The sequence below is a fragment of the Perna viridis genome, chromosome 3 (genome assembly GCF_037379345.1).
Source record: "Perna viridis isolate PV_CMFRI_1.1 ecotype Kerala chromosome 3, ASM3737934v1, whole genome shotgun sequence".
Taxonomy (NCBI): domain Eukaryota; kingdom Metazoa; phylum Mollusca; class Bivalvia; order Mytilida; family Mytilidae; genus Perna; species Perna viridis.
The window spans coordinates 13,611,594-13,628,395 of record NC_142447.1 but is presented as its reverse complement, the minus strand read 5'-3'; positions in this window follow the sequence as shown (position 1 = coordinate 13,628,395).

The following is a 16,802-nucleotide window of genomic DNA, read 5'->3' as shown; positions in this document are numbered from 1 at the left end:
TTTTCATTTCATGTTCATTTTATCATCCATTTCATGTTCATTGTCTGAATATAGCTGAAATATTGCTGCTCGGACGTTAAACCCCAACAAACAAACAAACAAACAAACTGCACGTTACGACAAGCTTAGCGCTGTCTCAGGCCTATTCTTTTAACACCCAGACCTGCACGGGGCTTTTTCATTTCATCATTTCATGTTCATCGTCGGAATATAGCTGAAATATTGCTGCTCGGACATTAAACCATTCCACCACCTGGGGCACACGATCCAGTTGCTCTGTGGGCAGAGCGCCCTAGCCCCTGGCTAGGGTTCTGATCACTATTTAGTCGCTTTTACGATAACTTGTACAAAGTGTAAAATTAGCCGAAAGTTATGACGTCATAACTTACGACTAATTTTACTCTTACTGTTTTTTTGTGAAAAGGACCACTGGTCTGTAACTAGGTCTGAATGAGAAATAAAAGTGGATATGATGTTTTTTTTACATACATGAATCACCTTTTGTTTGATTTGTATGATGACTGCTAGTTAATAAATAATCTTATTTTGTAGTATTACTTAAAGCAATACTAATAGTTTTTATTTTTGTTTACAGATAGGAGTTTTAACAACTTGTTCGTTTTTCATTTTGCTTGACATCGATATACTTTGTTTGCTTACCATGTCTTCCTTATCTTCATGAACTTTAACTTTAGTACAGTTGTCGCTTCAAATGTTCAAAGGTGCATGTCACATAAAACAATAAATAGGAATTTGAATGAAGTTTTCAATGCTTAGACATGATTGAAAAATCAAAACATGTTCTAAACCCATTTGTTTTACCGATTTTGACAACAGCATTGTCCAGAAAGTCACATGTGATTATTTCTAACATCGTCAACACGAACACAGACAAAATAACACGGAAAAAATAAGACAAATCGACTTTTATCGGAATCGAATATCTCTATAGATTATTGTAACCTTCTAATAGCATATTGAAGCTGTCTGAGTCAGCTTGTTTCTTCTAATTTAATTCCACACGTATCATTTTTACGATAACCATGTTTAAATGAAATCCCATGTGATATTTATGAACACATTTTTATCTTTCGTTTAGAAAAGATAACTTCGTACAATTAAAATAATAGAAGCTGAAAAAGAAAACTCAATTTGCCTTATACAGCTGTTAGATGTTAAGGTTTGTTTGTTTCTTTGTTGGGGTTTAATGTCCGAGCAGCAATATTTCAGCTATATTTAGACGATGAACATGAAATTGATGATAAAAAGAACATGAAATGATGATTAAATGAAAAGAAGGAATGGGACACAAGGACAATGGGGTCGACAAATTTTGATTGCCATCGGAAATAGGGAGAGGTGGGTAGGGTCGGACAATTTAGCCTCCTGTGGCGATTTATGCCATTTATTTATCCCAGAGTCCCCATTTTCTGTTGCCCATTACAACATAAAATGGTGACGTAGCCTGTATTCAGGTACTGTATATGGCACTTTGGAATTGTTTGCCAAAATACATTGAACAACTTCCTTCACAAGGAGAGTTGTTTTGAAGTTTTATGCAGGAGTGAACTTATTAAGGGCGGACCTGGCGTACGCCCACCTCTAAAATTTGTTAGTTTTCTGCATGAATTCTTGATTTATCACAAATTCACCCAAAAAAACATGTTCTTGACTACCTTTGCTAGGCCTTTAATTCTTTTCACAGATCCAGCCTGAAATCCTGGATCCGCCCCTGTCATAAGTCAGCGAATATGTCCTATATGTATTTCTAGATATACTAATTCAACCAATTTCCTAATCTGTTGTGATTAAACCTATTCTTGTTACCAACAAAGTAACGTTGATGGATTGTTTTCATGACATGTACGAACTTATATCAATAAACAAACCTTTTCGCCTTGACATAAATACATATAATCAATTTAGACGCATTTTAAGCGAAGTAGATATTTCATATCCATATTTTATTCTTCAATTTTACTTATATTGATATTATGTTATGCAAAAAAAACTGTGATATTATGTCATGAATAGCTATACTGGTTTTACAAAACGAATGTAATTTTATTGACAATTTTTTTCATATCAGAGAAATGTATTCATTAATGCGTATTACTGCATGATAATACTTCGGACAATATGACACGCAAATGTCCTCTTCACTTATGCAAAAAAATAAAGATTGGGAATCCTTAATTTCTCTACAATCACATTTTTTTACAAAACTATATATCGAAAGTCAGTTTAGTAGTAAAATACTGAAGAAGGATGGTAACTCTTCCTTAACATCTAACGCCCCATGCAGGTCCGGGTGTTAAAAGAATATGCCTGCAGCAGCGCTAAGCTTGTCGTAAAAGGCGACTAAATAGTGCTCAGAACCCCAGCCGGGGGCTAGGGCGCTCTGCCCACAGAGCAACTGGTATGTGTGCCCCAGGTGGTGGAATGGGGTACCCCTGGCGTGTTACATGCTAGGGTTGTCAGGCTATAATACGTAAAACCTGACCACAAACCATAGTGGTGCACCGTGTTGGAAAAGACGCCACGATCCTTGCACGTTAAAAAACCATACTGTTGTATTCTCCCGGATTAGGAACCATAGGGCTCCGCCACAGGAGGCTGAAATATTGCTGCTCGGACGTTAAACCCCAACAAACAAACAAACAAACAAAGGAGGATAAATTGCCCGACCCTACCCACCTCTCCCTATTTCCAGTGGCAACCAAAATTTGTCGACCCAATTGTCCTTGTGTCCCATCCCATTTTTCATTTCATGTTCATTTTATCATTCCTCGCACGTTAAAGAACCCTGCTGAGGTATTCGATAGGAGTAGGAACCTTTGCGCTCCGCCAGAGAAGGCTAAATTGCCCGACCTTACCCATCCCCTTTTTTCCAGTGGCAATCAAAATTTGTCGACCCTATTATCCTTGTGACCCATCCTATTTTTCACTTCATGTTCATCGCCTGAATATAGCTGAAATATTGCTGCTCCGGCGGCAACAAAATTTCAGATATATTCAGACGATCAACATGAAATGGATGATAAAATGAACATGAAATGAACAATGGGACGGTTTTGTTTGTTAGGGTTTAACGTCCGAGCAGCAATATTTCAGCTATATTCAGACATTGAACATGAAATGAAAAATAGGATGGGTCACAAGGATAATAGGGTCGACAAATTTTGATTGCCACTGGAAAAAAGGGGATGGGTAAGGTCGGGCAATTTAGCCTCCTCTGGCGGAGCGCAAAGGTTCCTACTCCTATCGAATACCTCAGCAGGGTTCTTTAACGTGCGAGGAACGTGGCATCTTTCCCAACACGGCGCACCACTATGGTTTGCGGTCCGGTTTTCCGTATTATAGCCTGACAACCCCAGCATAGGAACCATAGGGCTCCGCCACATCATCCATTTCATGTTCATTGTCTGAATATAGCTGAAATATTGCTGCTCGGACGTTAAACCCCAACAAACAAACAATCCACCACCTGGGGCACACATCCCAGTTGCTCTGTGGACAGAGCGCCCTAGCTCCCGGCTAAGGTTCTGAGCACTATTTAGTCGCCTTTTACGACAAGGTTAGCGCTGCTGCAGGCCTATTCTTTTAACACCCGGACCTGCACGGGGTACAGGATTTAGTAAATTCAATTTAATCTGTAAACCTTACATATGAATAGTTATCTTTTTTTTTAATTCTAAAAGTTACACAATTCTCATTTTAACGTTCAAAGATAAAAACAAAGCACATTTCTTAATATAATATGATATCTCCACACCATGTACATGTATGAATTGAGTACATCATAATTACTTTGCACGCAAAATATTATAATTTGGAAAAAAAATGTAATATGGTGTATCTTTTTTGCATGCATTCTTTTCATATATGTCCCTTTTAAGGCACCGTAAATTAGGGTTGATACAGGCTATCCCTGTTATACCTTTTGTAGCTATTATTTATAATTGAATGTAAATTACGGTTATATATATTAATACAAATGTATTGCTATTCACCAATTTGTTAAATATTGTCTTTTAGGGTTGGAATGTGATGTTGAACAATTAGCTGCCATTCATCAGAAGTTTTTGTTTGTTTGTTGGGGTTTAACGTCCGAGCAGCAATATTTCAGCTATATTCAAACGATGAACATGAAATTGATGATAAAATTAACATGAAATGATGATGAAATGAAAAGGGGATGTGACACCTGGACAATGGGGTCGACAAATTTTGATTGCCACTGGAAATAGGGAGAGGTGGGTAGGGTCGGGCAATTTAGCCTCCTGTGGCGGAGCCCTATGGTTCCTACTCCAGGAGAATACAGCAGTAGGGTTCTTTAACGTGCGAGGAAAGTGGCATCTTTCCCAACACGGTGCACCACTATGGTTTGCGGTCAGGTTTTCCGTATTATAGCCTGACAACCCCAGCATGTAACACGCCAGAGGTACCCCATTCCACCACCTGGGGCATACATTCCAGTTGTTCTGTGGACAGAGCGCCCTAGCCCCCGGCTAGGGGTCTGAGCACTATTTAGTTGCCTTTTACGACAAGCTTAGCGCTGCTGCAGGCCTATTCTTTTAACACCCGGACCTGCACGGGGCCCAAGAGTAACAAAAAACAAGATAATTATTCGATCGATCGCTTCATTTTTTGACAGGAAATGAATGACAAAAAAACGCAGCGATCATGTGTCCATTTTATTTTCATTTTAAAGAGATGTAATTTTGATACAAATACGTGTTATTAAATAAATGAATATGCAGAAAATGTTTTTGTAAAATATAGTGATCTCAAATAGAAGGGTTAGATGGGGAGACAGTGCTACATGTATTGATAAATCGCCTTCTTCGTGAAAAACGTTGTTTTTCTGCCCTTTCAGTATTTTAATTCCCTATTCCAACTTGTTTAAAATTCATTTGAAACTGAAACTAAAGAAAAAACTGTGTCCAAAGGATTTCCATGACTTATTTTGCTACAGGCACTACATATGTTACAAATGTCGTAGCAAGTCTAGCGTTTCATTCACAAATGTATGAACATGTAAAGATATGTGCCGTCGTCGAAGTAAAGTTTGACGTTACCGAAAAAGACCCCCCTCCAAAAAAAAAAAAAAAATGGTAAGTATTCCCACTTTAGGAGAGCATGACGGTTAACAAGCCCCGTTGTCAAGTGATTTCTTTATATCGTTGGATAGCTATTACAGTTGATAATTATATATATATTTAGAAAAAAAATCCAGGCACCGTTATTTCAAAATATTAAGAAATAATTTAATACCTGCCGTTTTTTTTTAGCAATTTCCCTACATACCCTATGTATTTTCATCATTGTGCGTTTATATCTTCTGCCCCGTGCAGGTCCGGGTGTTAAAAGAATAAACCTGCAGCAGCGCTAAGCTTGTCGTAAAAGGCGACCAAACAGTGCTCAGAAACCTAGCTGGGGGCTAGGCGCTCTGCCCACAGAGCAACTGGGATGTGTGCCCCAGGTGGTGGAATGGGGAACCCCTGGCGTGTTACATGCTGGGGTTGTCAGGCTATAATACGGAAAACCTGACCGCAAACCATAGTGGTGCACCGTGTTGGGAAAGATGCCACGTTCCTCGCACGTTAAAGAACCCTGCTGTGGTATTCGATAGGAGTAGGAACCTTTGCGCTCCGCCACAGGAGGCTTAATTGCCCGACCTTACCCATCCCCCCTTTTTCCAGTGGCAATCGAAATTTGTCGACCCTATTATCCTTGTGACCCATCCTTTCTTTTTTTCATTTCATGTTCATTTTATCATCCATTTCATGTTCATTGTCTGAATATAGCTGAAATATTGCTGCTCGGACGTTAAACCCCAACAAACAAACAAACAAGTTTATATTTCTAATCGCCCCGTGCAGGTCTGGGTGTTAAAAGAATAGGCCTGCAGCAGCGCTAAGCTTGTCGTAAAAGGCGACTAAATAGTGCTCAGAAACCTAGCCGGGGGCAAGGCGCTCTGCCCACAGAGCAACTGGGATGTGTGCCCCAGGTGGAATGGGGTACCCCTGGCGTGTTACATGCTGGGGTTGTCAGGCTATAATACGGAAAACCTGACCGCAAACCATAGTGGTGCACCGTGTTGGGAATGATGCCACGTTCCTCGCACGTTAAAGAACCATGCTATGGTATTCGATAGGAGTAGGAACCATAGGGCTCCGCCACAGGAGGCTAAATTGCCCGACCTTACCTATCCCCCCTTTTTCCAGTGGCAATCAAAATTTGTCGACCCTATTATCCTTGTGACCCTTCCTTTTTTTTTCATTTCATGTTCATTGTCTGAATATAGCTGAAATATTGCTGCTCGGATGTTCAATATTTCTAATCTATGTACGAAGAAAACGAAATCCGGTACCATATCATTTTTTCTTTCATATAATTGCATTTGCATTTGAGTCGATATTACCGCATGCAAAATTTTTGAAAAAATCTAGCACATGATATTTACGTATCTCCTATCTTAATACTTTACATACTCGCAATTTATACAGTACAAGTAATACATAAATCTGTCGGCCTGTTGGGGTTTAACGTCCGAGCAGCAATATTTCAGCTATATTCAGACAATGAACATGAAATGAAATGATAAAAAAAGGATGGGTCACAAGGACAACAAGGTTGACAAATTTTGATTACCACTAGAAAAAGGGGGGATGGGTAAGGTCGGGCAATTTAGCCTCCTGTGACGGAGCGCAAGGTTCCTACTCCTATCGAATACCACAGCAGGGTTCTTTAACGTGCGAGGAACGTGGCATCTTTCCCAACACGGTGCACCACTATGGTTTACGGTCAGGTTTTCCGTATTATAGCCTGACAACCCCAGCATGTAACATGCCAGGGGTACCCCACTCAACCACCTGGGGCACACATCCCAGTTGCTCTGTGGGCAGAGCGCCTAGCCCCCGGCTAGGTTTCTGAGCACTATTTAGTCGCCTTATGACAAGCTTAGCGCTGCTGCAGGCCTATTCTTTTAACACCCGGTCCTGCACGGGGCTACATAAATCTGAATGGTAAATGTAACAATGAAGGTTTTTCATTCGAATTGATCCCGTATTTCACCTGTACAAAGGACCGACAAAGATACGACAAAACACGTATAAAGCAAAACAGAAATACCTAGGAAATCGGCCAATTCAATATTACGGGCTGTTACTATCGACTTCCGTTGTACTGACCGACTTTATAGGCTTGGACAGGAAAAAAATACAAGACTATTTTCTGCTGTTTAAGACATAAAAGCAGTTTTCCATCTAACAACAAAAGATAAAGTACTTTTCGAAATTTGAATAAATCTATAATTAACATCATAATTATATCAGTACATTCCCGCCAAGAAAAAATCAAGATATAGCTATTTTAATCATTTCTGTATATAAGACGAACCTGCATTCTTTGTAAGCTAAATGAAGTAGACAAGGGAGGATCTTATCTCTGAAATCTATCGATATTTAGTCATTTCAAGACAAAATAATAAAAATATATACTCGAATGCAAGGAACAAAACCGATTGATTATTGAGGTTTAATGGCCGGAGCAGCAGTATTTCAGCTATATTCAAGCGATGAACGTGAAAACATGCAATGGATGATAAAATGAACATGAATTGATAAAATGAAAAAAAAAGGGATGGGACACAAGGATAATAGGATCGACGAATTCTGTTTGTTTGTTGGGGGTTAACGTCCGAGCAGCAATATTTCAGCTAAATTCAGACGATGAAAATTAAATTGATGATAAAATGAACATGAAATGAAAAAGGGATGGGACACAAGGACAATGGGGTGAACAAATTTTGATTGCCACTGGAAATAGGAGAGGTAGGTAGGGTCGGGCCCCGTGCAGGTCCGGGTGTTAAAAGAATAGGCCTGCAGCAGCGCTAAGCTTGTCGTATGAGGCGACTAAATAGTGCTCAGAAACCTAGCCGGGGGCAAGGCGCTCTGCCCACAGAGCAACTGGGATGTGTGCCCAAGGTGGTTGAATGGGGTACCCCTGGCGTGTTACATGCTGGGGTTGTCAGGCTATAATACGGAAACCTGACCGCAAACCATATTGGTGCACCGTGTTGGGAAAGATACCACGTTCCTCGCACGTTAAAGAACCCTGCTGTGGTATTCGATAGGAGTAGGAACCTTTGCGCTCCGCCACAGGAGGCTAAATTGCCCGACCTTACCCTTCTCCCCTTTTTCCAGTGGCAATCAAAATTTGTTTCATTATTTCATGTTCATTTTATCATCCATATCATGTTCATCGGCTGAATATAGCTGAAATATTGCTGCTCGGACGTTAAACCCCAACAAACAAACAAATGCTTATTTCTTGCTGCCTATCAAAGTTACAAGACATCCAAGTAAAAGAAAACGAACTTGTTGAAATGCTTAGAAAACGGATATTCTTGGAGGTTTGATTATTTCAAACCCGAAGTAGATCGTTGGATCTTGCGCTGGAGCTTGAAACGCCAAAACTTTCCACTTCGTGTGATACTTTAAATGTGACCGCTAAGGAGTTGTACCCATGTGTGTTGAATGTTCTAACGATGCCTGCAGAAACAGATGAAAGATCATTTAGTGTGTTACGTCGGGTGAAAACATACGGTGCATCAAGAGCGACTGTTAGCATTAGGGTTGATGTACTTTCACCGGGAAGTTTTGAGTCACGCAAAAACAAAAAACAAAAAAAAAAAAAAAAAAACAGAAAAGGCCCTCATTTACTTGACTGGCTAGAACTGTAAACTCTTCTGAAACCAGTAAAGAGGTTGATTGAGATGATCTGCGTGATGAGTTTTATTTCATTTGGATGTTTTGATACCGATAGTTGATGCTTATAGTTGATCTATAAATCACTGACCAGAAAATGACACAATACAACATAGAAACAATAAGACAATAATCCCTTTGGCAAACATACAAGAATCATCAAATTGCAATTTTCAATTTCCTATGATTATTTCTTAAAGATCTTAAATGCGATGAGCCCTTGCTTTTTGGGGTAATTACAACCCCGTTGAGGTCCGGGTGTTTAAAGAATAGGCCTGCAGCAGCGCTAAGCTTGTCGTAAAAGGCGACTAAATAGTGCTCAGAACCCTAGCCGGAGGTTGGGGCGCTCTGCCCACAGAGCAACTGGGATGTGTGCCCCAGGCGGTGGAATGGGGTACCCCTGGCGTGTTACATGCTGGGGTTGTCAGGCTATAATACGGAAAACCTGACCGCAAACCATAGTGGTGCACTGTGTTGGGAAATATACCACGTTTCTTGCACGTTAAAAAACCCTACTGTGGTATTCTCCCGGAGTAGGAACCATAGGGCTCCGCCACAGGAGGCTAAATTGCCCGACCCTAACCATCTCCCCCTATTTCCAGTGGCAATCAAAATTTGTCGACCCTATTGTCCTTGTGTCCCATCCCTTTTTCATTTCATCATCATTTCATGTTCATTTTATCATCCTTTTAATATTCATCGTCTGCATATAGCTGAACTATTGCTGCTCGGACGTTTAACCCAAACAAACAAACAAACAAACTTTCAATTACAAACATCATATACGTTTCCTAAATCCCAAGAGCATCAGGAAGCTTCGCCCTAGGGATCCCCTACCTTGACTTTGCCCTGGACCTGCTGGAGACCTTAAACTGCCACAGACCCCTCTATCTACGCCACTGAATTTTTGAGCAAGAGTATGGGTATCAAATTTGTACAAATAATTTTTTTGTCAAATGGTAGTACATTGCTAGATGAAATAGTATTAATTTGTTTTCTAACACTATTTGAATCATTATAATGAATAATTCTATAGTAACAACCTATTCTTTATAAAATGAAGAAAAAAGATATAATATCCTGGAAAATAAACAATTTTATTGAATATGGATGGATAATGGGACAAATTAGAGGAATAAATTGAAAAATGGAACACACGCAAGTGTGGAATTAAATCAGGCTAGATACGATAGCAAACTTCTAAGTAAAGAGAAAAATGCCCTGCATACTACCAACAGTTTCAGGTTGAATATGCAATAAGTCTTAATGTTTTTCATCCAAAATGAAAAAAAAAAAAATCAAATGTCACGCCATTACGAACACCCCATTCAATATTTAAATTTCCTGTTTTGCTTCCTCATGTTCGTTATGGTTAAACACATAAATATTATCCTTGACCATCGATGACGTCTTTTAAAAATACGGTACTAGTATTTTCGTTTGATCATGCCAACAATATTTTTCCTGCTGTAACTTTCTTATGTAACTGGACATTTTCCCTATCATTTTAATCACATTTTGATACCCATTGCGAACTTTTGCTTTATATTTGTACATTATCTTGAACTTAATGTGACTCTAAGGGTGCCAAGTGTTGTATACCCTTGCTGGATAAATGTATAGAGCTGGCATAAACGACTACATAACTTAGTGTAGAATTGCATGAAATTCCTTATTTTTGCCATAATCATTCTAATCCCGTCCGACAATGTCATATCACCGTCTCATCTGAATGCTTTATCGACCTTTATTTTTGACATATAATTTCGTAAACAATTAGGTTCAAATCCAATTTTCTGGAAATGCTGTCAAAACGACATTTTTCATTTCTTCAAGACTGCTAGACACGATCGCTATTCAATTATAACAAGCATTTTGAAGTTGAGATAACACGATTTTCTTTAATTATTTTAGTATGTCAAACAATTTTGGCACTTGCAACATTAATTACGATGTTAGTACATGACAAAGAATAAAAAAAGGATACAGAATTGTTCTGGTTATGTTAGTGCAGTAGTGGTAATTGTTCTTGATTTAAAAGAACATATTGAACAAGAAATTTCAATTAAAAGGGATTTATTTCAGAGCGTGAAGGGATTTTATTCTAATACGTAAGTAATAATAATTTTATCTTCGGGGAAAATTTTCTTGGGTAATTATTACTTTAATTAAGTAAAAAATGAATAAAAAATATGTCCTGCAGTATAAAATTCAATATCACAAATTACGATTAATCATTCTTGTTTTACTGTTTTGCCTGCCCCGTGCAGGTCCGGGTGTCAAAAGAATAGGCCTGGAGCAGCGCTAAGCTTGTCGTATAAGGCGACTAAATAGTGCTCAGAAACCTAGCCGGGGGCTAGGCGCTCTGCCCACAGAGCAGCTGGGATGTGTGCCCCAGGTGGTGGAATGGGGTACCCCTGGCGTGTTACATGCTGGGGTTGTCAGGCTATAATACGGAAAACCTGACCGCAAACCATAGTGGTGCACCGTGTTGGGAAAGATGCCACGTTCCTCGCACGTTAAAGAACCCTACTGTGGTATTCTACCGAAGTAGGAACCTTTGCGCTCCGCCACAGGAGGCTAAATTGCCCGACCTTACCCATCCCTCTTTTTCCAGTGGCAATCAAAATTTGTCGACCCTATTATCCTTGTGACCCATCCTTTTTTTCATTTCATGTTCATTTTATCCATTTCATTTTCATTGTCTGAATATAGCTGAAATATTGCTGCTCGGACGTTAAACCCCAACAAACAAACAAACATCATCCATTTCATGTTCATCGTCTGAATATAGCTGAAATATTGCTGCTCGGACGTTAAACCCCAACAATCAATCAATCTGTTTTGCCCAAAACAGGCATTGAGTACTGTTTCATATAGAGGTTAAGAGGTTCCTAACCAACGAGCTCATTGGACTATTTTATCAATTTATTAATCTTTTAAAGGAACTTAACAATCCGATAACAAAACGCAACACGCCGCTTTTTCGACATATATACCTGTTTTGGATATTGCACGTTTTCTGATGAATATCTTCATTAGTATTTCTGACTGTTGTTGTTCGAGGTATGAATTGAAGAACGCATTAAACATTTTGCTATTGTTGCCATGATTGTAATTAACCAATTGAAAATTAATCATTTCGTACAATTCTTGCTTAAGAACTCAAAACCTATAAGACGTTATCAGTATTTAAAGTTTTAAAATATCTAATTCAAATTAATTTTGTTTTTTTTTCTACAAAATACTCAGTATCGAGTATTTTATATAAACACATTGAGAGAGAATAATCATCTAGTACAGCTATAAAAAGTAATGGCGTCCTGTTAAACATTTTTTAAAATTTTTACTGATAAAGTCTTGGATTTTTAAACGTTATTAGAATGATTAGGTATCCAAGTGTGTATGCAAGAAAGATTCAAGCAAGAAACACGATGAGTGCAATTTTAGTATTTCAAAAATTCCAAAATGACAATTCTGACAATTATTCTTGATCCTTATAACTTTAATTGATTAAAAGATTCACTATAAATTGCTTTAAATAAGTACAGGAGAATAAGGAGATAAATGTTAAATTTGTGTCTCATAACGACACCCACATGTCAGTTATAAGTAAAAAAAAACATGGCTATGAAAACGAGCGGTATGAAAAAATCGTGATGTCTGTCCGCCCGTTCACACACATTTTGTTTCAACTTGACTAGTTATCACAACCACTTGGTATTAGGAGAGAAATTTTATATAAGTATGCCGTAGCGTGGGATTCGATTTCAAACTTAAAAGACATGAATCTCCATGTTTTTAGTCTTCTAGCATTTGAAATACAATTTCGGAAGATGTAACGCGTGCCAAGCCCAAGTTTCAATATTTTCAATTTCACACATTTCAATAAATTTTGGATATGTTTTAAACACTTTAGCCCTTTTCGTCTCAATTAGCGGATAATGAGAAGAACATTATCAATAACTTATATTCAACGGGTCATAGTTTTCCTTTCCTCGTTTGTCTACCCCGGACTTGAATTTTTATGAGCAACTCGGCGGGTGTTTCTAGAAAACCAGAGGACGTTACCATAATGATGCACCTGGTCCATGCTCCCAGTTTTTATAATGGAGTCCGAGTTGCTCATTTGCTGTTGTTACTTTGTATGTATGATTTTAGTTACGTATGTCTGTTTTCCATGTCGGGTCTTTGTCCCTGGATTACATTCTTTTGATTACCGCTATAACCTTGCTTCCCTTGATTACTCTTATAACAATATCATATTCATTCTTCTTGATTTCCAATATTAAAAAGCTGGAGTTACTAATGATGATTAAATCAGAATAGTTCTTTTAACACTGCTAATGTTTAATGTAAAAGCTTATCCACAATATAAACTGAGCTGCTTTTATTTTGATTTATCTTCTACTTTCCAATGGGTCATTTTGTCATTAGCATTTTCTATTCATCCATTTTCTACTATTCCAATCTATGGTTTGACAAGCCAAGGTTTCATTTATCAGCTTATTGCCCAGTTTGTTTATTACTGTACTGAACTGACTGACAACATAAAGCAAAGTTGTTCGCCTATTTAGTGTCTTGTTGATGAGATTGTCTTACCGATTATTATTCATCCCTTTAGAAAGGAAAAGCAGAAGAATAACATTAGCAAACAAATTTTTCTTATTTATGTAAATGTCAAACAACCATGCAGAATCAATCACACAAATATGTTTATGTCCGACAAGGCAGGTGCTCTGTGTAATTAACAAATCATTTGATGAAAGAAATATTTAAATACTGTAATTTTATAGAAAAAAACTTTCCATTTTGTGGTTTATGGGAGGTGAAGATGAGGAATGAGGGTTTGTATGGGAGAATGGAGATTTTGAATGGGAAAAATTAAGAAAGCAGTTTAAAATTATTTACACACCTTAAGTCATATTTAATAAAACTACATATAATAAGTTAAGTATTGGAGAATTTAACGATATCTATTTTTAGTATGTAATTTGGCACGATTATAAAAGCAAAAATTCTATGAAAATATGTTTGTTGGGGTTTAACGCACGAACAGCAATATTTCAGCTATATTCAGGCGGTGAACACGAAGTGGATGATAATACAAGGATAATGGGGTCGAGCAATTTAGCCTCCTGTGGACATCAAAACTTGTCGACCCTATTATCCTTGTGACCCATCCTTTTTTTCATTTCATGTTCATTTTATCATCCATTTCATGTTCATAGTCTGAATATAGCTGAAATATTGCTGCTCGGACGTTAAACCCCAACAAACAAACAAACAAATAAAATATTTTGCATTGAAAGAGTGTCTGCATTCAATTGACAGAAGTATATTTTACATGAGTTGCCGCCCCGTGCAGGTCCGGGTGTCAAAAGAATAGGCCTGCAGCAGCGCTAAGCTTGTCGTAAAAGGCGACTAAATAGTGCTCAGAAACCTAGCCGGGGGTTAGGCGCTCTGCCCACTGAGCAACTGGGATGTGTGCCCCAGGAGGTGGAATGGGGTACCCCTGGCATGTTACATGCTGGGGTTGTCAGGCTATAATACGGAAAACCTGACCGCAAACCATAGTGGTGCATCGTGTTGGGAAAGATGCCACGTTCCTCGCACGTTAAAGAACCCTGCTGTGGTATTCGATAGTAGGAACCTTTGCGCTCCGCCACAGGAGGCTAAATTGCCCGACCTTACCCATCCCTCCCTTTTTCTAGTGGCAATCAAAATTTGTCGACCTTACTATCCTTGTGTCCTATCCCATTTTTCATTTCATCATCATTTCATGTTCATCGTCTGAATATAGCTGAAATATTGCTGCTCGGACGTTAAACCCAAACAAACAAACAAACATGAGTTGCCTATATCAGTATCTTTTGCTATGTAAAATTCGGATTTGTGATTTCAGCTCGGAAGTCGTTGAAATAATCATTGTATGAATTTAATAGCGATTTTCAATATACCTACCAAACCTCCTTTTTTTTTCTTTTCAATGCCCTGTTCAAGAAGTTTAGCTTCATCAAGATTCGAAATGTATTAGGATTAACTAAAATAATCTATTCTGAAATAACTTAGTACAAAATAAATTTTGGATTTTAATTTCTAAACATGTACTTGTGTGTTTTTTTACCTAAAATAGACCTTAATGACTACAATGCATAGTTTATTATTATTTAAGTTGATAAGTTCAGTCTTCTTTATAATCATTGTAAACAATGCATTCATTTCGTAGCGGCATCTATACAGTAATATAAATGTAAATTGAAGATGGATAGAAATTGGATTCCATTAAAATACTGGCATTTTGTAAATCTAGGAAAATCCCTATTAAGCCTTAAACACGATTTACAGTGTCGACAACCATTTTCATTAACCTTCATCTCATTGTAAAATACAATAAGCATGTATTACAACTGTTTTACTGGATATTCTTCCTTCTATCATTATTCCCAATTGCCCTGGTCATGTTCTTTTAGCATAGTCTGAACGCTCAAACACCGGGCTTTTCATGATCATAATAAATGAGTTCACTGAACTCGTTGGTCAACATAGCTTACTGTTATCCTTAATGCAAAGTTTTTTTTTAAAAGATTATGTATAAATCAAATTCTGAAATTCATTTCTCTACTCCGAAATAACCTTTAAAGGGAATTCACCCTACGCAGGGTACTGTTTATATCAAATATAATTTGGAATAATGTATTGTCGGAGTTAATGGAGATTGTTAATATGGATTGAACTTACTTGCCATTTGAATTATCAAAAAAACTTTATATAAGAAAAAAATGCGTAACATGATAATGATTAAGAGAGTTTGTTTGTTTGTTTGTTTGTTGGGGTTTAACGTCCGAGCAGCAATATTTCAGCTATATTCAGACAATGAACATGAAATGGATGATAAAATGAACATGAAATGATAAAAAAGGATGGGTCACAAGGACAACAGGGTCGACAAATTTTGATTGCCACTAGAAAAAGGGGGGATGGGTAAGGTCGGGCAATTTAGCCTCCTGTGGCGGAGCGCAAAGGTTCCTACTCCTATCGAACACCACAGCAGGGTTCTTTAACGTGCGAGGAACGTGGCATCTTTCCCAACACGGTGCACCACTATGGTTTGCGGTCAGGGTTTCCGTATTATAGCCTGACAACCCCAGCATGTAACATGCCAGGGGTACCCCATTCCATCACCTGGGGCACACATCCCAGTTGCTCTGTGGGCAGAGCGCCTAACCCCCGGCTAGGTTTCTGAGCACTATTTAGTCGCCTTTTACGACAAGCCTAGCGCTGCTGCAGGCCTATTCTTTTAAACACCCGGACCTGCACGGGGATGATTAAGAGAGAGAGAGTGAGTGAGTTAAAATTTGAGATACAAATCTTGGAAAACGTATACAGCCCTACCAGGGAATATTCTTGGCAGTAAATCGCAATGACACCTCAGTCTTTAGTTCCAGCTATGTGTTATGAAAGTTACTGGGGAGCTGAAAAAAAAAATCGATGCACGGTCAAAGACATTACTTTCCGGTGAAAATCGGATTTAAGGGGCTGCAAGTCTAACATTGTTTTGACAAACAATTGAATTAATTAACTTTGGAAGTTATTAATCATCGAAAACAATGAATTAAAAGCTGAATTAAATGATTTTTTTACTCATGAAGGAATACAGTCATGGAAAAGCCTTTCATTGTCGTGTACAGTTGTGATGATTAAGTTTTGTAGAGATGACTATATTGCGTAATCTTTATCAAAGAAACGACATTTCATTCCAAATGACAATGATCCCTCGAGAAAACATCATTACGTTATATTTGAAAATACAATTAAATTGATATGTTTTAAATATAAACAAAAAATACATAGATCGTAATAATGTCAAACGTCAAATCTACCGCCTTGCACTAAGTAAAACATGATTATTAACTTTTAATGGACCCTTTTATGGTTGTTTAAGCCGTACAGAATATATGGCAATATTTCAAAATCGGCGTTGAAATGCTTTGAAAAGACTAACAACACATTTGATTAAAACATTAT